Source organism: Urocampus carinirostris, chromosome 20 (genome assembly GCF_059441175.1).
Source record: "Urocampus carinirostris isolate Australia breed hairy pipefish chromosome 20, RoL_Ucar_1.0, whole genome shotgun sequence".
In the NCBI taxonomy this organism is placed as follows: domain Eukaryota; kingdom Metazoa; phylum Chordata; class Actinopteri; order Syngnathiformes; family Syngnathidae; genus Urocampus; species Urocampus carinirostris.
Window position 1 is genome coordinate 6,419,962 of NC_142368.1, and position 23,121 is coordinate 6,443,082.

At 39.2% G+C, this 23,121-nt stretch overlaps 1 protein-coding gene across 5 annotated transcripts in view; it reads left to right on the forward strand.

The window, feature by feature from the left end:
* plcb4b (phospholipase C, beta 4b) overlaps positions 1-23,121 on the forward strand; it is an 81,271-nt gene that overhangs the window by 15,301 nt on the left and 42,849 nt on the right. The window contains exon 3 of one of the 5 annotated variants that reach the window (XM_088324891.1): positions 7,604-7,649. The exons of the other annotated variants lie outside the window; for them this stretch is intronic. The gene's annotated coding sequence lies outside the window, so the exon portion shown is untranslated. The remainder of the gene's footprint in view (positions 1-7,603; positions 7,650-23,121) is intronic. 5 annotated transcript variants of the gene reach the window in all.

The window sequence follows — 23,121 nt, forward strand, 5'->3', positions numbered from 1 at the left end:
ATAAGCCAAAATGTATGAAAACATGTTATTAAAAGCCTTAATGTAGCACGAGGTATCTACATTTTGTTTTATTATTAAAAATGTACAATTATCGGTAGTGTTATCAGGACGATAATCTTGATAACGCACACCAGTTTTTGTAACCTTTGTGTGGTTTTAAAAAAGCATTGTGTCACCTAAAAAAGCATTAACTACAATATTTGGTATTTGATTATCTAATTTTAAGGGTTTTTATATACAATGATGCTTTTATATTTCTTTTAAATTATCTTATTGTATTGTGGGGACATTTCCTGTAAAAAAATTGATTGGCGATATCGATAGTTTGTATCAGTGACGACTGACTACTCAAGGGTTTATATTTTTATTGGTATATTTTTACCTGAAGCTCAGTGATAATTTCTCAACCCATCATTGTTTCCTTTTTATATGTGTATTTGTGCTCATAAGTATACATATCCATAGTCCGTTCCTGCGTGTTTTCGACTCCTAGCTGACTCAAGTAGTCAAGAAACCTGCAGAGGTGAAGGGCAGATTTTGCCGTGTGGTTTGCAGTAATCTGTGGTCTGTGCAGCCCCTTGAGACTCTTTGTGATTAAGGGCGTCACAAATAAACATGACTTGACTTGACTTATTGAACATCTCAATCAATATGTATGGTAAAAAACAAACAAATATTTTTTAATAGTATTTTTTTGTTACCTTTAATAAAATAGACAATAAAAATGCTTCAAATACAATAAAAAATAAGCTCAGAATGTAGGATATTTTCTCAAAATTTGTCGGACTTAAAAGAAAGGTCTTGATAAATTGACAATAGAACATTTTTTTATGTATTCAATGAGCTTATTATTCAAAAATAATCTTTTTTGGTTTCCTCCAAACAGTATATTATTTATGGAAATTATTCACTTATTAAACCAGTGACGATCTCATTGTTTTTATTCCAAAGACCGAACCTTGCTACTTAATTGAATTGCTGCCATTCAAGCATCTTGTTTGACTTTTTCTTGACACAAAAACTTGCGTTCGATGGTCAAACTGCGCCTGAAAGTGAATCGTTCGAACACATGATTTGCAGATGACCGGCAGCGGGAAGCGTTGCAGCATTATGAATCGGAGTAATTATGTAACATTTATCCAATGATATGTGGAGCGTGGCCCGTTCGTGACTTGCATCATCCCAAAGCCGCCAGCAAAAAGGATTGAGCCTAATTTACGGGCCTCCATTGTCAACGCCATGCTTCGAACTTTATTGCTCGTAAAAAGGATACAAATAAAAACAAGACCGCGTTTGAGGATTATAAACGGGGGGAGGGACGGATTTCCGAAGACTGCGCCAGATATTAGTCTGCGGCCACTTCTTGTCGTTGTCACTTAAACAAACATCTGGGTCCGCTGTTTGAATCCATTATTAGGAGGCTGTCATAACATTTGGGAAAGCACTAGCAATCAAAAGCGCAGCCGCTGCAGCGTCTACCATGAGAAATCAGTCCTTCTCTATAGACATAGAAACGAGGCCAAAAATTGTGGAAGTAAATTGCAAGTCACGCCAAACAAAGACCACCTTGTTTGGATTTAAACTGAAATTCCCATCAGGAAAAAGTCCAAATAATCTGTTCTCGGACCAGAATCTATTTTTTTTTTTTTTTTTTTTTGACGAAAGACTTTTTACATTTTTTTTTAACAAGTTTGTTACAACCTTCGATAGTTGCACCCCCTGTCCAAATATGATACTGCAGTGTTCCCTCGCCGTTTCACGTTCCACTTTTGCATCCTCGGTTCAATTATCTATAGGTTCCACAGATCTATACGTACTTTGCAGAGATCCGGCATTGCTTTCAGAGTTGGTAAGGGTGCTTGAAATACTTGAAAATGCTTGAATTTTAATGTTGTGTTTTCAAGGGTTAGAATGTGCTTGCATTTTGGGTGAAGTGCTTGTAAATGCTTAAAATTGTCGCCAGGTTTTTCAACAAGTCCGGCCTAAAATGTCTTGGTGGCATTTCGTCTTCCCCTATGATTAAGTTCATCTATCGTTAGTTTGTCCAGAATTGTCCCACGAAGCGTCGTTGCCCCCTATGGGTCGTGCCCAAGTGGACAGGAGCATGCTACAGCTAAACAGAAAAAGAAATGATGTCTTCTGCAAGAATTATGTATAAATTATGGACATTTATTTTTGGGCTTTGCAAAAAAAACTAAGGTAGTGTTTACCAGTGGTAAACTGTAATGGGAAGAACTTTCTGCAAGTTGAGATGTAAGCTACAGTACATATTATTACATTACATCATTTTACCCAACACTTATGTGGGGGGAGATTGTCTCAAAAATATTTACACACGTATTGTTCAGCTCTACAAATATATTCGGTATTTACTCAATATCTAAAACTCAATACATCTTGAAATGCACACGCAAGATCAAAAAACACATAATTAGGTAAATCACTGACATATTTATGGCCCTGCAAATTACACGATTCACACGAGATTTCTTCTTGTATTGGTACTGGCTAATTTGGCAAATCAGCCGTAAAAGTCTGTAAAAAGCGCTCTAATTTGGCCATGAAAAATGTGTATGGACACTGTACAAGTCCCTTTAAACTAAAACCCATCGGTTAGCAGCCATTTGGGAGCTGATTGTAGGATTCCAAATAAATCAGTTACATGTCTGGTGACAAACGAATTGCGCCTTATACATGCAAACCAACAGTTTGCATGTATAAATGTATGAACTGTTATTTCCCTTGCGTAGGAGTCTGATTTGGGCACAACACCGGCTCGGGAGCTTTTATACCCGTGGTCCACACGAGAAAATGACGCGGAAATGACGCGATGAGGAAGCGGAACAGTCGCCGGCGTCGTTTTTGCGGGCATACCACCGATGAACAACGGGTTGGCCAATTTTGCGCATTTTCCATCGCGGGCAACCACGGACAAAAAAAAAAACGCAAAATTTTACCCGCGATACAGACGCAAACGGCTGTGTGACCGGGCCCTAAGCGAAATTCACGCAGTACCGTGCTTGTATGCTCTCGCTTCAAAATGCACTCCATTGCTGCAACACGTCTGTTTACAAGTTGTGCTTGTACATGGTTTACCAGAAGCGTTGACTTTCTTCATATATGGCCGGTGAAAAAAAGACTGACTTCTACCTCTGTGTTCGTTTAACATCTGGGTTGCGAGACGTGACGAATATAACGATTCAGATATACTTTATTGTCATTCTTGTGCACGTGTATACAGAACGAAATGTCGATACATCTGACCCGCACAGTTTCCTTGAATGTACAGATATAAATAAACTGTTGTATTGAGTTGGAGTATTGAAGTACTAATAATATACTAAATAATTATAGCTATGTATAGTATTATACAGTAGTGCAAAGAGTGCAAGAGGAGCAGCTAACCAGATGTGCAAAATGGGCAGTCAGGTAAACAAGTCACTATAAAATAACAATAACACTGGAGTACGATAGTGCAGAGGAGAACAGATGTGCAAAGGAGTGGCTAGGTATAGAGAACTCAATTGCTGAAGCAGTTACGTTTAGGTTTTTATTACAATGAAACAGATGAAAACAAATAAAACTGAATATTCTGGGTTTTTGTGTACAAAACAAGGATATAATCGTTTCACAAGTGGGCTTTCAAAAAGAATGACAATGATTTATATTAAAGAGGGTCAGATCGCGGCGGGCTGTGACAAAAACGAAACATAAGTCAGCGGAAAAGTTCCCAAATCCCAGCTTTACACCAGTCCTTCTGTTCAGACTGAATCCTGTAGGTGGTTTGATAAGACTCAAAGCAATACTCAAGGCTTCCCCCAGCAGTAAATCATAACACCACTTAAAACAATGTAGAGATTGTTTAGCAACTATATGAATGGATACATTGAGATGTCAAGTGACTAAAACAAAAAGTAAATAACTACATTCAAATATAATGGTAATGACAAGGTGCATTTATTACCACTAAATTAGCATTATTAAAATATTGAATTGATGATTGAAAGAATAAAGGATATAACAGGAAAACTCATACAATACTATATATGCAGTGTCACATTTCAATATTACAACAATGACTATAACTTGCATTTCTGCCGTGGGGGATGAATAAAAATGGAAATGTCCCGGAAAAATCAATCAAAACACATGAAGCTTTTTTTGAATGTAAGCAGCAGTTCGCGTGTATCTTTTTTTTCCACACTGCAAGTTCAGAGTGCCTTGCGGCATAAAAATTTCCCAGATAAAGGAAACTGCACGTGGTCAGTAATGCGCATAAATGACCTAATGTGTTACACTCTTGCATGTATAGTTATTAGTACTCCTTTGCGGAAATTCACTTATTACGGGTTGTTACGGAACAAAAATCTAGGTCATACTGTAATTTTTCATGGTTTGGATACATAATAAATTTGGAGGTATCTGCGCGTCTGTTTATCGGCTACTACTCCAATTTGGAAGACATTTTACCACATTTTTATTCATCAATGACTCATCATCCGGCCGTTAACGAAACAACGTGGCCCACATCTCTGCTTTAATCACAAATTATGGCAAACTGTTATTCCTTTCAAGGTGTACGGAGTAATGAGGTTCTTTGAGCTCTGTTGCTGACTTAATACGCGTAATAATAGATCAAATGACCAAGTAGATAGATAGATAGATGGATAGATACTTTATTCATCCCCGCAGGGAAATTCACACAAGTATGAGTTTTTGGTTACAGCCTTTGCCAGAAATAAGTATTTCTAGGTTGCATTGAAATCATTTTCAATTGTTTTTGGAATTCTGAAAAATATGTTAGGAATGAATTCATGCACAACTTTTATCCAGGTATCCAGACTTAAGTTCTGAGGTTTTTGCTCCAGATCTTAGTTTTCTTTTGCAACATCGGCCACTGTTTTATTGTATCTTGTTTCTACTTTTGTAGGGTTTATTTCTTCTTTGAATTTGTTTTGCGTGATGGACTTGTTTCACTTAGCTCTCTCGTTCGTTTTAAAACGGAGAGTGTGTTTGAAGAGCATTTTACAGTTGTTGACATATTCTTATTAGACTGCTTTACCTTTGTTTACCCTCGCCTGACGTTCCGGAACGTTAAAACGTTACTAAAACGGTCACCCGTACTGTTAAATGAAGTTTTACGACAACGGTGGTTTTTACTGGAGCAACAGATTATTGTAAATCTGACTTCTCAGCAGGCAGCAGGCCCATTTGGACCCCAGAGAGCTTTTGCCCATTAAACCTTTCTACAGAATGTGTATAATTTGCCTTTCAAAGGGTCAGAGTGCTCCTCTGATTCATTGATATATTAGTAGAATAAACTGTTGCCCTCTGCTTCGTAGCTTGCAAGCTGTTCTTTCTAATCCAGAAAAGAAAAAACAGAAAATGTCCTGGCGCTGGCCCACTGGGGATTTCAGCTGCGGAACAAGAACCCGGAGCTCGGCTCTCGAGTGCTCCGGCGTTGTTTCATGTCCCGGAGGACCCTCTTAAAACGGAAGATGGTGGACTTAAGGGACCAGATATCCCTCCATGTGGTTTTTGAGGATCTATGAATGACACAGCCTTTGTCCAGGGTTCCTGAGGCGAGATTGTACATGATAATGTTTTTTTTTAAACTTTTTAATCTAATTACTCTGTAACTGAGCAATTTTTCCTTTATTGAAACCTCTAAATATGTTTCTCAACATCTCATGTCGCTTGTAAAATTGTTGCTTCCCTTGCTGCTTTCCTTGGCTCTCAAGACTTTCCCCTGAGGATGAAGGCGGTAAAACTGAGAAGAAACCGCCATTTCCGTTGTTTTGTTTTTTGTTTTGATTTTGTTTGTTTTTTTGAGACGTGATAGCGAAGAATAACTGAAATATTTTTTTTAATATCCTTGGCCGCTCTATTTTAAAACAAGCTCTGAATGTTTAAAACCATTGGCCCTGGATGTGAATTCGGGACTTATATTGGGAATGTTGTAATATTGAATTGCGTCACTGCGTAGCCATCCATTTTCCATCTATTTTCTGCACCGCTTACCCTCTCCATGGTCCCGGGGGGTGCTTAAGCGCCTCGCAGATCACTGCTTATACAGTGGTACATTTTCATACTTTTTATTATCACATACATTTTTTCGTCATGTTAATCATGTTCTGGTAAATAATGCAGTTTATTATTATCCCTTTATTTGCATGTTGTTCTTTACTTGTTTACATCTTGTTATATTTATTTGACATCTTAATGAGTCCATTAATCTAATCGTTGTACATTATCTACATTGTTCTAAGTGAGGGTCTGATTTCTCAGTCATTTTTTTAATATGAAACATATTCCTCCGCCCTGCCAATCGAAGTAAGCGGAGCATTGGGGTTGAAAATGTGCACCTTGAAAATGTGTTTCTACCAAGCAAGACAAAATTGGGAGTACATTGTTATTGTAACAAGTTGGACAAAAATAATCAGGATTTTCCGACTAAATTCGAAGTTATTCAGTCTGTTAATTTATGACTGAGCTCCTGCAGCTCTTGAGAGGAATTTTCAAACACACCCAGTTGAACTGTTATTTCCCTTGGTGGAGGTCTAGGCTCAATATTACATGATTGCATACAAACACCATTATTGTGTGCGAGGCAATGTCATATTTAGAAACACCTATTCCAGGTAACATTAGGAAAATGTCACTTCCCTCGATGCGTCCCATCCCGTGATACCTTTGGGACCTGTTGTGCACTTGCAAGTGTGTCGCCGTGTCTCTGTGTGTTGTTTTAATCTCTTGCGTCATTGTCATTGGTTAAGTGACGCTGCCAGCTCTGCCTCTGTTTACACCTCTTAAATCCCCGCGTAGGCCGCCGCCTTAATGATAATTGCACATGTGGCATTGGTGCTAAATAAAGCCGTCACTATACAGTTCAGAACTGTATAGGCTCTCACATGTGATTTCACTAGAGAGCTCCTGAATGGATTGAAACTAAATGGGGAAATAATTTGGAATAAAGGAATTTCTTAAAAGCAAAATGTGATTTTCCTGAAAACATTTAAAAACATTTAATAACATTTTACCAGAAAATTAAGCGAAAAATGATTTATTCCTGGATATCCATATAAAGTTCAGATATGGCATTCCTGAAATACCATTCCCTGTAAACAAAGATTGTCCCGGAACTCTCTCGTACGTCTGATGATGGTGCCCTGAGCTTATCTGTTTATCTTTTGTACCAAACAACTGCACAACCACAAGCTTTTCCTGTCCAGTTTGGGAGAAGGTGTCCACTCACTTTGCACTCGATCTTTTCGGAATGGACTCAAAATCTATCAAAAATGTTTCCTTCATATGCATTCACTTGTTAAAGTAACTGGTACTTTTTTTTGTGGTTGCTAAAGAAACCTTAAGTATCTGTCATTAGTAAACAGTAATCACCATTGTATTGCAGTGTGTGTGTGTGTGATATGTGCGTGTGTGTGTGTGTGTGCACCCATGAAACCCCCTCCAGGCACTCGTAATATTACTGTAAGTGTACACCATGAGACTGAATAATAAGGTCAGCAGCGTGATTACACTCAAGTGAGATTTAATTTTCTTCTCGCTGCCTCCATGACCCCTTTTTGTGTTTTTCTGCTTTCAGAGTTGCCCAGCAATCTCTTTTGTAGTTTACCCTTCCCCTCGTTTTGGTAAGTAAAATAAGAAATGTTCACATCAAACTACGAATGGGTGTATACACATACGGTAAAGTCAGTCAAAAGTGTTTTTATAGTCTTTAAGAAGTCATAAGAACCTTCCTGAACATCCACGTAGTAGCGACGTCCCTTCATAAACGCCCACCAAGGGTCAACTTGCCTTGAGATTACGTCTGTAACAAAATAAAAATTTTAGATGTAGAAATTAAAAAACACTGAACACAAAATTGTAGTAGGATGAATGGTCTTTATTGTTATCAAAGTACGAGTATAGGGAAGTGATTTAGAGAGCAGCTGGCAAGCTGCACGCTACCATCAGTATCCGTGTGTTAAGACAGGTCTCCGCAATGATTAAAATACAACAGTCCCCAATGCAGCAGTTTCCCATGAGTTGTAGGTCCAGGTTATCCGTTTCATGGGTAATGCATCTGGCAATGGTGAGATACAGGCTCGGCAGGGGTAGCTTGTTCGAGTTTTTACGTAGCTTGGCCGTAGCAGTAGGCCAATAAAATCCACAGAACACCCTGCGGGGATCACCATTTCTTTGCACTCTTCTCGTTTTCCTCAGAGTCCGATTTAATTTCTTTCTATTGTAACGAGTTGCCAAAAGCTAGCTACCGCCATGCTTCGCAGTATGTTTTGGTGGCCACATCGACTTGTGCGCCCACCCTGCTGTATGACTGACCGCATACACTAGCCCACCCGTTACACACACACAAATACAACCTGACCCTGTCATAGTATTTGCTGTCTGCGGCAAAACACAATGCACGATACGTTTAGATCAATGACTACGAAGACAATTCAATTAAAAAAATCCTAAACCAGTGAACCGGCAATAACCAAATGGCGGAGTAGCAAGGGATTACTGCACTGCTAAGTCACCATAATTCACCATGCATATCGCAAATAGTTTTTACTGCTAAACAAAATAAAAGAATGAAATGAAGGACAAAAAGCAGTGGGCGTCAAACTGGCAATCATTATCGAAAAAGAGAGATGTTTACTTCCTGGGTTAGGATTGAAGCATGACCAAGTGCGACTCTAATGATGGGTCAAGCAATTTGTGTCAAGGCCCATGGGAGCATTCAAGCCGGCCTTGTGAGTCCCCCTCCCAAATGTTTTGTCCCGTCAGTATGAATGCACCCTAGGGTCCACATCACAAGCCAGAATGTTTGTCTTGATACTTGTTATTGAGATTGACTGTGCGCGTTTGCATCTGCATGATGTCGCTCCTGCAAACGGGCTAACCAAAAGCAGTGACTGGCCCGCTGGGTTACTATGGCGACCAGTGGTGTCAGAGATGTGCAACATCTGCGGGAGTGTGTGTTTTATCGGGAAGGTTCCCTTCTTTCTGCCTGGGAAACACTTGCTGCTCGAGGGAGGATTCACGTAATGGATATTCGCTTTCGTACTCAAGGACCTCCTTTATTTATATCCCTAGAGGGAGAAGGGAAGGGGGGGTGAGACGATTCAATTTGCGCTGTTGATACCGCTGCTAAAGAGAAATGTTTTCATTGCTGCCGTTTGATTGGCAAGGAAACTGGGGGGGCGGGATGGGCGCTCTAATCGACCAATGTAGACCTTGATCGATGAACTAGGTTGTCGTGGTAACGGAACTTACTGCGGCAAATGGTCACTTAATAAAGGGGGATGGGGTGGCAGGACTTCCCCTGCAACACAGGCTAATTTATGTTTTAAACCAAGACAAAACAATGAGTACGAAACGTAACGATTGTTTCAAAATTTTACTACCGTATTTATTTGTGTATAACGCACATTTTTTAAACTTATGAATTGCCTCAAATTTGTGTGTGTGTTACACAAGATTTTAGAGAACAGAGAAAGAAATATCGTCCTGAAAAATGTCGATTTGAATATGTTAACATCAAATCGGGATTCAGTATCAAATTCCAAAAATATTTAATTCACTGTAAATGTTTTCACTGCTAAGCCCAAGAATGTCGCTCCCAGCAATGCATTTGTAGTTCTTCTGGCAAAACCTTAAAAATAAAAGCAAACTTGTTAAAGAGAACCTCTGTTTTGCAATTTTATCGCAGTTTTACACTTCAAGTAAGTCTACATTTGTTAAAATAATTTTTGGGAAAAGAAGACCATGCCAAATTGCGAATGATATTGTCTTCTTTCGAGGTGAATCAAATATTTTAATTTGATTGAACACAAAGATAATCGTTCTTTCATCAAGAAAAACAAAATCAAACATTACATTTTTTTAAAGGAAAAAGGCTGACGTAACAATGAATTCAATTAAAAAATAGATGGTTGATTTAACTCGATAATTATCGTGGATGAATTGATACATGCGTGTACCTTTTTAGTTTAAAGTTCACCATTCTGTTTAAGGAAAATATGTTTGCGTTCAGTCTAGAAGACTAGTCATAAATATTCACAATTCCCTAAATCACAAAAACCCTCAAAGGGCTTCACAGACAACCATTACAACATCCCCCGATCTGAACTCTATATGAGGGCAAGGAAAGACTCAAAAAACCTCAGCATGGGAAACATTAAGAAATCCTAAGATGGGGTAGAACTTGAAGTAATCCCCCTTTAATATCTTATATGAATTCAATAGTCACATTGCAAAATGGGGTTCCCTCTTGCTTCATAGGCCTGGCGGGACACCAGGCTTCCTTATCTACATTTGGAGTGCAGAGGTTACAAATTCGGAGATGCACCAAGGTTTATTGACTTGCATTTATTTCCCACGTCCTTTTCTTCCCTGGGGAGACTCAGCTGCTAAGTCTATTGGGAACCGGTCCTGGTGTCGCGCAACTGTCCAGTCCCCCGAGTCGCTTTCATTGAGATCAAGCTGCTGGCGTGTTAAAGGACTTTCAAGGTGCAGTTATGTGGCAAACCAGCAGACGCTTTCCTAGTCTGACCCTTTGAATCCAGGCAAAAGCTGGTGCTCTGGAGAAAGCATGTAACCCCGAAACCTCTGCAACGCTCCTCCTCCAGATCCTCTCTATATGGACATGTTCTATTTTCCACAGCTCCTGGCTGCCTCAACAGTAGCTCACCAGGGGTGCGAGCATTTCCTATTAATGCATACTTATTTGGGCAATGGGAGAAAATCCTTATTTTCATTCTTATGGTCTTCTATTTTCCCTTTCCCTTTTGCTGTTTTCTACTTTCAAGCATTTTTCAGAGCCATTCTCCCCTCGCTATGTTTTTGTCATCACGTGCATCACAATTTTTTGAAGTTGATGCTGTCACCTTTTTTTTGCAAACAGGATAACATGCAGGAACCAATTACTTCGCAATGCTATTGGCCATTCTAGTTTTAACGCTAAAGTTGAACGAGGCAGGATAGTGTTGTCTGTGAAGATAGTTATGTCTCAACCCGGGATTGTCATGGCAACCCAAAACAGACTAACCGTTTAAGAAAACCTCCAGGGTCAGGTATGCCAAAAAGTGCACAGGCTGTAAAGAGCGTACTGACTATTTTTTTAACCCCTATTCCCTCTATCAATTCATATTCCACTGTCATCTTTCTTAAAATAAAGACCTTGCAGATCTGCTTTCATATTAAGAGAACACTGACCAATGTGATGTCTTTGTATAATGTGCGCTAATTTATAAAGAGATTAGTGATATTATCTCCACGAGCTAATAGTGGTTGCACTAGCTCAGGGGTCTCCAACATGGTGCTCGTGGGCACCAGGTCACCCTATATGATCACCGCGGACGGGTCGTAAAAATAGCTCACCAGTAATGGGTCATTGTGATTTTCAAGGAAATTTGTTTTCTAACAGGCACAATGTTTTGGTAGTTGACTGAACCCATTTGACCTCAACTTAGAATAACAACCTGTTAATAACATAGTAATAACATAAGTTATTTTTTTGCAAACGTATATTAAACAGGTGGACCTTCATACTTATCAGTTACAACCAATAGCTCTCAGTTTCAAAAAGGTTTAACCAATGCACTAACTTATCCAAATATGTGTTTATTTGCAGCTTTTATGTATGCTGTGTTAAAAGCTGCGCTGGACTGGTTCTCAGGTCCTTTTCTTCATATAATACCTCCATTATGATATGCATGGGTTTCAAAGTGGAATCATTTTAAATCAAAATCAGACTAGATTCCCAAACACGTGCACAAACCAAAAGTATATCTCCGTCGTGTTTGTATGGAATATTTTTGACCATGTTTGGGCAAACGTGTTCCTGGAGATTCCTCCTCAAGTTATGTGTAGTTGGACAAACTGAACCTTTGACCTCTTAATCTGCTATCAGTCAGACACACAGTAGCACACCGAAGTAGCCAGAATGTGACGTTACACGATCATTTGGGCATAACATGATGTTTTAACACAATGGCCAGTTACCTAACATATTTTAGCTGAAGAATTCCAGCACCCATAGGTTATCTTTGTGTTAACCCCCCCAGGGACCCATCCACCATCCCCACTGTGCCACTTATGTCGCCTCCAAGTCGGACACGAACGCATCTGTGCTCAGATTAGGTTTGTGCCTGTCGATTCGGATGGTGGCGTCCTCACATGCCAGCGAGAAAGATTATTATATGAATATTAGGCCATCTGGGTGTGTTGATACAGCTCCAGCGTGGAGTGAAACGAAATGCGAGTCGGCGGCAAATGCGGTTATGTTCCCTTTGTGTGGAGTTTTTGACTTTTTCAATTGTCTGCCGTTTCCATGTGCAACTTATTTTCCGAGATGAACCAATCAATCATAATGAATCATCCTGCCACTCCCACCGATACATCCAAAAAGCTCCCGAAAACCTGAGGACAGACCTTATTTAACCCCTTTTCACAGCCCCAACTCCTCAATAGGGTTTTTTCGCTACGGTTATTGACTTCAGCTGAGCAGACACACACAATCTCATGCGGTCACAGCCTGACACACACATTCAGCCTCTTATCGTCTCTTCAGTAAAAGCTCGAGGCCATCATTTATTAGGGGATGCTCCGTCCATTAAGCCATGTGTTAAATTCTTTGTTTAACTCAATTTGGCAGGGCACATAGTAATGACTATATATAGAGCTCTTTCAGCTATGTCTATCCTGGTGTGTGCGTGGATGTATTTGACGGACTAATTTACATCACCCAGTGGGAATTCATTGTGGGTATTGGCCCCACGGCTTTATTTGAATACAGCTAATCCACCAAATAATTCACATTTGAGGCAATGTCGGAGTTTGTTGGCGCACATGTTGCGAGTCTTTTTAAAGCTACACGAGTGATGCGACCTAGGGAATCGGTGAGTGACGGTGAGCTATAAAAGGATGAAAAGAAACATGGAAGGACTCTCTCAGGTCACGGCATTCTTGCATCAAGGCAGTTAATAACGCTTGATTGGAGTTTACACCAATGAAGATTACAGATTTTTATGGGTGTTTAAAATTGTTTGAAAATCTTTGAATTTTAATGTTGTTTTCAAGGATTGAAAAGTACTTGAATTTTGTTTGAAATTCTTGTAAATGCTTGAAATGATTGCCATGTTTCTCAACAAGTCTGCTTTAAAATGACGCTGCTCACTGGTTGCTTCGCTTTGCCATTGCATCTCTTTTGTGATTAACAGCAGCTGGCATTAGTTTGTATTGCATTGTCCTATCGGGCGCGGCAAATAGGACAGGTACACGCTACACTTAAACAAGACACTATAAAATCTGTATTAGTACAAGGATTACGTATCAATTATGGATACTTATAATGGGCCATGCTTGAAATCGAATGGGAGGAACTTTGTTTTTACCTGTTAAAGAAGTTTTCCTCCAGGGTAAGAGCTGTTCTGTTTACTCTGTCAGTCACTCCTTTAGTAAATAGAGCCAACAAACAGGCTCAGAAAAACGTACTTGAGCAAACAATGATACACTTTAAAGGCTGACATGTATGCAGACAAATAGTAACTTGGCGCCGTGCGTATTTGTACAAAAGTAAAAGGAACACACACAAAGGATGAGTTGCTAACTTTCAATGATGCTTCTCCATCGCTTGTGAGAGATAAAATGTTTTTTTTACGTCAGTTTTAGTCCATTGAAGACTTTCCGTCCTTCAACAGGGTGATGGTGTGTTTGCTTTGCCTTATTCTTGCTGTAGACTAACTCACGAGACATAGAAAAACAAAAGCAGGCATCATTGATTTTCTGTTTGCTCAGAGCACGGGTCATGGCGCTATCATAAAATCTTATATTGGATTAAAGACGTTTTCTCCTGCGTAAACACAAGTCCTGTGTGTGTGTGCACAGTCGAGCCAAACATGAACTCGAATAAGAAAGCAGCTCTCGGCCGCAATAATGTTTTGTTTGGCTGTTATAAGTGAAAGCGAGTTCAGTAGGTGTAGTGCTACCAAAATCTACAAATCTTCCGCCAGTTTATAGCAAATTATGACATGCACATTTTCTGTGAAAGCTACAAGAATTAAAATTAAATACAAAATTAGACAATGCCCATTTTTTTTATTGACTCCGTGGATTATTCTTTGGTCATTTATAGTGCAGTAGTGCCATCTGCTAGACACTTGCAGTAACAGCAGGTTTGATGTGCGGTTTCTTGTTGTTTGAGCACCATTTCTACTTAAAAAGGGTGCTCTTAAATTCTTTGATGAAAAAATTAAAAACCTCACAAATTATCTTCAGACCGCTAACAACAGATGAGACCAACTCACCAGCACCTCTGCTGGACCGGGGTGAAAAACACAATTGGCAATTCAGGTCAGGCCAATGAGAACCTTTATTCTTTAATAATAATACATTGTATTTTGAAGCGCCTTTCAGGACACCCAAGGTCGCTGTACATATAAGTAGAACACAACAATAAACGAAAAGTAAAACAAGCAAGTTATAAATAGCCAATAAAACACATCAGAGTTAAAGGGGTCGAAAATGTGAGTCTGATGGTCAAAAAAAGGCTGAAGAGGTGAGTTTTGAGTCCAGATTTGAAGGAGGACAGGGTTGCAGAATTTCGGGGGTCAGGCGGCAATGAGTTCCAGAGCTGGGGGGGCAGAGCATCTGAAAGCTCTGCTCACCATGGAGCTGAGGCGGGCAGGGGGTATATAATACAAATACCCCTTAGATTGGTGTCCAAAATTGAACAGGGAGTTGAGTTTCATAGACCGTTTTTGCTTGAGGTTGATTCGTCAACGACAGTCTTTTATAGATTGAATGTTTGTTTTGGGGGAATTTAAACTATCGTTTTTAACTCATGTCATGCCATTGATGCTTGTAAACAGCAATTATACATTTTACATAGCCACCATTTAATAAGTTGTGATGATCGGATTTACTCACTCAAGCCGCACTCTATTTTTTTTTCTATTTTACTTGCTAAGTTTTTCTAAAGGAGTCCGTGAATGTCCACGAATATATTTGTATTTTCAGGTCAGACAAAACTATTTGCACAGATTTTGAATATTTTTTGTAAAAGGTGCACCAATTACTTTTCAAACGATTATTGGGACATGATTTTGGGGGCAGGAAAGGAATTTAACAGAATTAAATTAGATTCAGGGTTTGTATGTGTGCTTGGAATCCTCAAATGCTCGAATTTTAATGTGTTTTCAAGGAATGAATTGTGCTTGATTTTTGGGTGAAGTGTTTGAAAGTGTTGCTATGTTCCCCCAAAAATTTGCTTTAAAATTATGTTCACACTGCTCTCTGGTGGCTTCGCTCCGCCATTGCTTTTCATTTTCCTTGTGATTACCAGCAGCTGGCATTAGTTTGTATGGCATTGTCGTATGAAGTCATCGCCCCCCTACAGGTCACGCCCAAGAGGATCCGTGCATGCTACACCTAAACAGGGCACTATGATAAATATTACGTATGAATTTTAGACATTTATTATGGGCCATGGAAAAAGTAAGGTAGTTTCCTACTGATAAATTGTAATCGTAAGAATTTCCTGCAACTGAAAATGTAAGCTACATATTAGTCATATTTACCCAACGCCTATATGGAGAGATATTTGTCTCACAATAAAATATATTCATAATTTACTCAAGATCTAAAAATCATATGTCTTGGTTAATGCGCATGCAAGATTAAAAATTGCATGTGTAAATTTCATACATATTTATTTGTGGCTCTGCAGAATACATAATACACACCGGATTTATTCTTTTAATTGTACTGATAATATTGGGAAATTGATTTAAAAGTCTGCAAAACGTGCTTGCATTGTTGAATTAAAAGGTGTATGGACTTTACTTGGTAAACCTGTAATAAAAGACTTAAAAAAATAATTAAAGAATAGGATGGAAAAAAAATATTAGGATAGATAAGTAAAATTTACATAGTAGTGGTAATAATGATAAATATTATATACATTAAATAGTCAAAAACGAAGACTGAAACTGCTGGTTGTGCTATGGATGGTCAGCAAAAATAATATTATACTCTCTTTCGAAAATAAGTAGGTTTCTTGAATTATTTCAGGGCCGTATTGTACGAGTGCAGCATGCACAGTACCACGGTGTCCTGAAACGAACGCCAACTATGTCTTGAATGCGTCCTCAGTCGACCTTTGCACCACCTGACGGATGTAGCCTCATTCTGGTTTATGAGGTGTGGGACCGCTGGGTGTTCTCGATCTGTTGTAATTATCTCCTTGTCGGGGGTTGTACCGGGGGTGCCTCGGACCTTACTCGCTCCCGCCTGGGTGCACGTGCTGTTATTGGATCAGTGACGCGTTGTTCCTCGGAGAAAATGGAACCTAAGAGGTTATGCGGAGATCTCGCCTAGCGTCCGACGGAGAGGCCTGGCCCAAATAAGATTCATCAAGATCCGTCCACAATATGAATTGTGATTGTCAGAAGTTATTCAAATGAATTAAGCGGGAAACAAATCTCTTCGATTGTGGAAAACTGACTCCGGTCGCTCAAAATGGAGATGGTCTGCTTACCTCAGAAATCCCACTCTTGTAGATTACAGAATTATGAAACATTTTTAAGGATCAGGTGCGCCTTCATTCGTTCAGTTTAATTTTGATTTAGAACGTTTTGGCCACTGTTGCAGTCATTTATCAGGAATTTTTCATCCAACAAGTCAAATACGTAATTTAAAAGCAGTCTTTTGAGGTTATTTTCAGGGTTCAGATACATGCTTGAAATCCTTATTAATGCTTGAATTTTAATGTGTTTGAAACTTACTTGAATTTTGGGTGAAGTGCTTGTAAGTTATTCAATTGTTTTTCAATAAGTCTGCTTTCATTGATGTTGACACTATCTATCTGGGGGTATTTCTTTGCCATTGCATTTATTTTTCCTTCGTGCTTAACGGCACATGGCATCAGTTTGTATGGCATTGTCCTATGAAGCGTCATCGTGCCCAACAGGACAAGTGCACGCTACATCTAAACAGAGCAATATGGAATGTGTAGTAGTGCAAAGATTTTGTATCAATTATGGGCAATGCAAAGAATTAAGGTTGTGTTTCCCTGTGTAAAATAGTAATGGAAAGAGCTTCCTGCAACTGGAAATATGAGCCACAAATTTTCATTATTATCGTTTTTATCCAACACCTACTTATATGGGGAGAGACTTGTTTCAAAAACATAAACACATATTGTTCAGTATATGTATATATATATATATATATATATAATCTAAAAAAATCATGTCTTGATAAATGCACATGCAAGATTAAAAATGGTATATGTCAATAACGGATTTTTGTGGCTCTGCCAAATACATTATTCACACCAGATTTGTTTGTTAATGGTATTGGAAATTTGGCTTTGAAAGTCTTTAAAAAGTACCGTATTTTCCGCACTATAAGGTGCACCGGGTTATAGGGCGCACCCCGAAAAAATAGTTTTTGGTCTTATATTTGACATACATAAGACGCACCGGATTATAAGGCGCTACAATGGGAACGTGGACAAAACAGTCAGATAGTTCAGTCAAACTTATTACCCCCTTAACATTACGAAAGCTTGCAAAGAAGCAAACACGTGTCGTAGACACGTGCGGATGCGGTGTCCGTACGATGTCACTCAAATGCATCGTTCCAAATATCATTCGGAAGGTTAAAGTCTTGGGATTCAAGAAATGCCAACCATTCCTTAGTTTCTATTTTCTTTTTTGCTCGCAACTTTACTGTGCATATGACAATAAACACTTGGAATTGAGTTTAATTTAAAAATAGACACTCCATTCCATCCATTATCTGCACCGCTTATCACAGAAACATCGAGATTAGTCTGAAACAAGATACAGGGAAAATATATAGCCGGAGTAGCTCACCGAAGTCGTTGTGTTCAATAATAATGTGCAACCATAGTCCTCTTATATCCGTGAGTGTAGTAAATCCAGGAGAGTAAAATATTTACAAATACAGTACAGAATAGTAATAGTAAATACTGTTTTCTCACCCAACGTGCTATTCACATTCATCTTTTTCGGCCAATTGCAGGCTTTGTTTTGAATAGAATAGAATAGAATAGAATATGCCTTTATTGTCATTGTTACAACATGGGATATATTGTAACAACGAAATTGGACAACTCCAGGTCCACATTTTACAGTGAGGATAATGAAACAAAGAGATAAAGGAACAAAGAACATGTTTTAACTTTCTTTGTTGTCTTTGTTGTAAATAGGCTCTGCTTCCTCCGGAAGGGGGGGTGATGAGGGGGGTGAGGGACAAACAGAAATGGTGGATCGAACTGGATGTTTGATCTTTGCCTATGCCAGCCTGTAAATTATAAAAAGGATCCGCCCAAACTTGCTCTTGACCTTTACTTCCGAATAACTTTAGCCAATAGTGATCGATTCAACTGATGATTGACACATCTTTTTCGGCCAATTGCAGGCTTTGTTTTGCCGCTTTAGCCTATGCCAGCCTGTAAATGATTAAAAAAGATCTGCCCCCTTTACCTCCGAATAACTTTAGCCAATAGTGATCAATTCAAATGATGATTGACACATTGGTTAGCCAATGAAACGCCGGTAAATAAATCCCAGCATACACAGCAGACTACTTGGCGTTCGGGGGAAAATCGAGTCGGCAGCTGCTGCATTAGTTGCAAGAATTTGCAACTTAATATTGATCCATTAATAAGGCGCACTGTATTATAAGGCGCATGGTCAGCTTTTGAAAAAAATAAAGGCTTTTAGGTGCCCCTTATAGTGCGGAAAATACGGTACTTGGATTTGGCCATGAAAAAAATGTACATACACTGTATTTTTAGATGTTTTGCATAAAGGGATAGGCACGCTTATTATGTTCTTTAACACACAAAAAAGTAGAAAAACCCTGTCTTCAAAAGTAAATTTTTCAATTTGAAGCCTTTTTTATTCTTTCATAAAATTACTGTATTTTCTCGACCATTAGACACATAAAAGTCTCAGGTCACAGTTTGAAGAAAAATCCATCGCACAGTGCACCCTTTGTCTCATGTAAAGCGGTGGTCAAAGACCAGCTCTTAGGGTTGGGGGGCCGCCCCCGGGACTAGGATGTCACTGGTTCGATCCTTGGCTGAGGCAGAACATTTTTGGATAAAATCTGATGTTTTTCTAACCAAAGGCGTCATGTATGCAATCTCCTGTAACTCTTATGCCTTCTCCCATGTTCGCTACAAGTTTCCCACAAGCAGAAAAGGACACGTGACGTCACGTGTATTGTTTGCGGAAGCGCTCTTGGATGCTAATTCCGTATCGTATAGAGAAATTTGAAAGTTTTTGTTATCTTCTTGGGTCTTTCTTTTAGATAGATAGATAGATAGATAGATACTTTGTTCATCCCCGAAGGGAAATTCACATTTCCAGCAGCATCCCTGAGCTGAGAACAATCGAGAACAAAACAATCGAAAATAACACGGGAGCTGCTGGAGTGGCTGCCATTCGTGACGGCGCCGGAAGAAAAGATTCAATTTGAATCATGTACAAACAAACAAATAATTGAATCATGTACAAACAAACAAACAAACAAAATATTCATGTTTCAATAAGTGGAGTGTTAATAAAATGGGGGGAAAATAATTTCTGATACTGATATAACCAGGTAAAACTAATTTTAAGTTACCTGTCCAAATGAATGTTGTGCCATCTCACCTTTCCCACTCTCTCTCCTCTCACCTTTCCCACTCTCTCTCCTGCAGTTGACTTGCTGCTGCTCGCTCCTGAAACTAATACTTACCTCTTTGTGTATTGTGCAGTCCCTTCTCAAAAATCGTAATGAAGATAAAAATGACATTATTTATTAATTTGCCATTTAATAACAACAATTAAAAGTATGCGGATGCCAGCACACAACAAAAGCATAGTTGCAATGAACTGCATAATTTCTCCACCAGGACTAAGGTGGCGCATAGACTGTTATTTTGAGCTTTTGGAAAGTGCCCCTAAACTCGACTTTGAAAATGAAGAAAGCGAACCTTTATTGGAGATTTAGCGAAGACGTTCCAGTCAAACGGTGGACAAAATTTTAGACTGTTCAGTTTGGAATGGTACGGTGTGAGTGGTTAACATGTCCGCGGCAGAGTTCTGAGGTCATGAGTTCAAATTCAGCTACCAGCTTTTCTGTGCGGGGTTTGCATGTTCTCCCCTTGCTTGTGTGGGTTTCCTCCGGGCACTCCGGTTTCCTCCCACATTCTATAAACAACTATGTCAGGTTAATTGGCCGGTCCAAATTGTCCCGAGGTGTGACTGAGCAAGTGAGTTGTCTGTCCCTGTGTGCCCTGCGACTGGCTTGCAACCAGTTCAAGGTGTCCCCTGCCCACTGGCAGAAGGGAGCTGGGTTGGGCTCCAACACCCCCGCGACCCTACTGAGGATAAGCTGTGGATGAATGTGTGGATACTTGAACAAACCACTATGAAACTCAGCTTTGCTTCTGTTATATTTTTTATATACACACACTTGTTTGTTTGTCTGTGTTGATGTAACTTGGCCGCATGCAGAAGGCTGCCGCTACCTATAGTGCGGTGCGCCCTGTGTTGGATACAGAAATTGAACCAGCCTTTTAACGGGGTCCGCCCTATGGTTGTGAAAATGCGGTATATCGATTATTTTTTTACTCTATCTTTACTCTTTATGCTTAATGGTCCAATAATCCCCTTTTTTATTGCTTTCCTCACAATTCATGCTCAAGTGTACTGACATGTCGCAGCTTCCTGGGTTGCTCTACTGGCGCCTCGCCTGCTCTTGGTCATTAATCAGCGTCGGAAGTGAGCATCCGTGGTTCCAACCCCCCCGACAAGCCGCGTGCATCTGTGATCGCCGTCTCCCGGTAGGGCGCCGCAGATGGTCGAGCGCCGGGTTAGATGAAATCGGCTCATTTTTGCGTTTTCACGTTGCTGGGTGCCATGTTCCGGCCAAGGTGTTTGTGGAGCTGTGATGCAAAACAAGACCGTATGGTGAAAAACGTACAAGATGATATTTTGTGGAGGTTAGTACAAACAAAAACGTTGCATAGGATTTGTGTTTTCTCCAAAGCAAATGTGACAAACATTATGAAGCAACTTGAACGTGATTTGATTCCCTTCACCTTGTAATTAGGGATTGTCTACAACGTAAATAGCCAATATATCGATAAAGTAAAAAGGGACTACATCTCATTTTATTGTGATTTAGTGCATTTTATTACCTTTTTTTCATAATAATAGGTCCCATGAAAGTTGGTGATAAGAGGAAAGAAAAGTAGAAATCAGTGACATTGATCAAGTAAAACAGTGAACGAATGACTGCCATCAAAGGGCTGTTTAAAGGCACAGTAAATTGTCTCAAATTGTTTAGTTTTTTTTGTCAATATTATTGGTACATTGATTCCTTGCTGTATCGTGGTCTACCTATCACGATTTCACTACTTTGCTTATTTTCATCAAGCATTGTGTTCTGCATTCTGATTGGCCAAACAGTCGCTCCGCCCCTTTTTCTGCTTTTTTTTACCTGTGCGTCAATAATGTTGCTGTCTGATTTTTACACACAGGTAAAATCACTTGACTAACCTAAATTATGTATGCACAGATCTTTTTCAACCTAACATTTTTCTTAAAGCCATCCTGTCAACAAAGCACCCTGGACTGACAAAAGCACCAAAGGGAAGAGGATGATGCTTGCTATTGCCAAATAAAGTTGGACTTTTCCACACGCTAAACTTGCTCTTGAGACTCATGCAGGTCCTTGCGTGTTTTCAAAAATGGAAAACCTCAAAGTGAGTTAAAAAGCAAACAGAACACATTATTAACATTTTTCAAGACCTCTATATGAATCAATTATATATTTCCTTCCTTAAAAGGCATATATGAGGCTTTTAATTTTTTGTGGCTCCAGACCAAAGGCTTTCAAATTTTCTATCGTCGACCAAGAACTAGATGCAGTTTTCCATAACTTCCATATGATGGCAGTTATTACAGTGGTTCAATAAAGCTGCAATTATTATTATTAACATTGTTATTTGTGAAAAAACAAAATTTTCATCAAGTACAGTACTTTTATTTGTTAACAAGTACTTGAGCCTGTAAATTGGGTTTTTTCTTTAGTTTCAATGTCGAAATAAATTAAGGTTTCTACTTTGCGAGTTTTGAATATACCCGCAAAAAACGAGGGATAACTGTATATCAATCTTTATTGTCTACAGGTTTAAATAACTATCTTATTTAGGGTGACATGTTATTATTTTTTCGGGTGTGTTTTACTCTTTGTATGTGGCTATTTTAAAGTGGTTTTAGGTGGGTCGGCCTATATACGATGTGAGGTTATATGCGAAAATATGTGGTAATTTTTTATGGTATTTTCTCTAACTACATGACCTATTCTTGCCGGGGTTCGTTTTAAAAAAATGACCAGGTTTTTGTTTTTCAAATTAAGCTGTTTTTTTTCCTTAATTGTTTATGCAAATCAATCCGCCGGGTCACATTTTTTAACAAGGCTGGTTTTGTCATCCTGATATAACAATCATATCGTGGCAGTTTCAATAATAATAATAATAATAATAATAATGATGGTAATAAAAATTCAGAAAGTTTTTGGGTGAAGTAGCTTTTGAAAAAAAAAATATATTTGAATGAGTTAACGAGGGCTGTGTTTCGATCTCAAAGTGCATACTTCATCTGCCCTTGGCATACTTGAGTCCTGGCGAAAGCGTCTCAATTTTTGGCCCTGATGCGTCTTGCCCACATCAAAAGCAGGCGTCCCCCCAACGGCCTCCGTCCACTCTCTGTCACATCCAGCCGTTAGCTTCAACTTTCTCTCTCCCGACTGACCGGGAGAGTCAGTGACATTCTTTTGTATCATCCTTCCTCTTGAGCAACAAATCTGAGTAAGCATATGTGCCATCTTCAGGTGTCTGGTGTATCCAGTAGTTGAGTAAAAATACCTATCTGATTTACACAGCAAAACGGTTGGCATATCACATACTTGCTACAACGATTTTTCATGGGCGACATGAGGTGGCAAAGGCCCGCAAGGGTGTCTCCATTTCGAAATCAAGTCATAAAATAAGATATACGCGGCTCAAGTCGAGTCAATAAATGTTGCGGT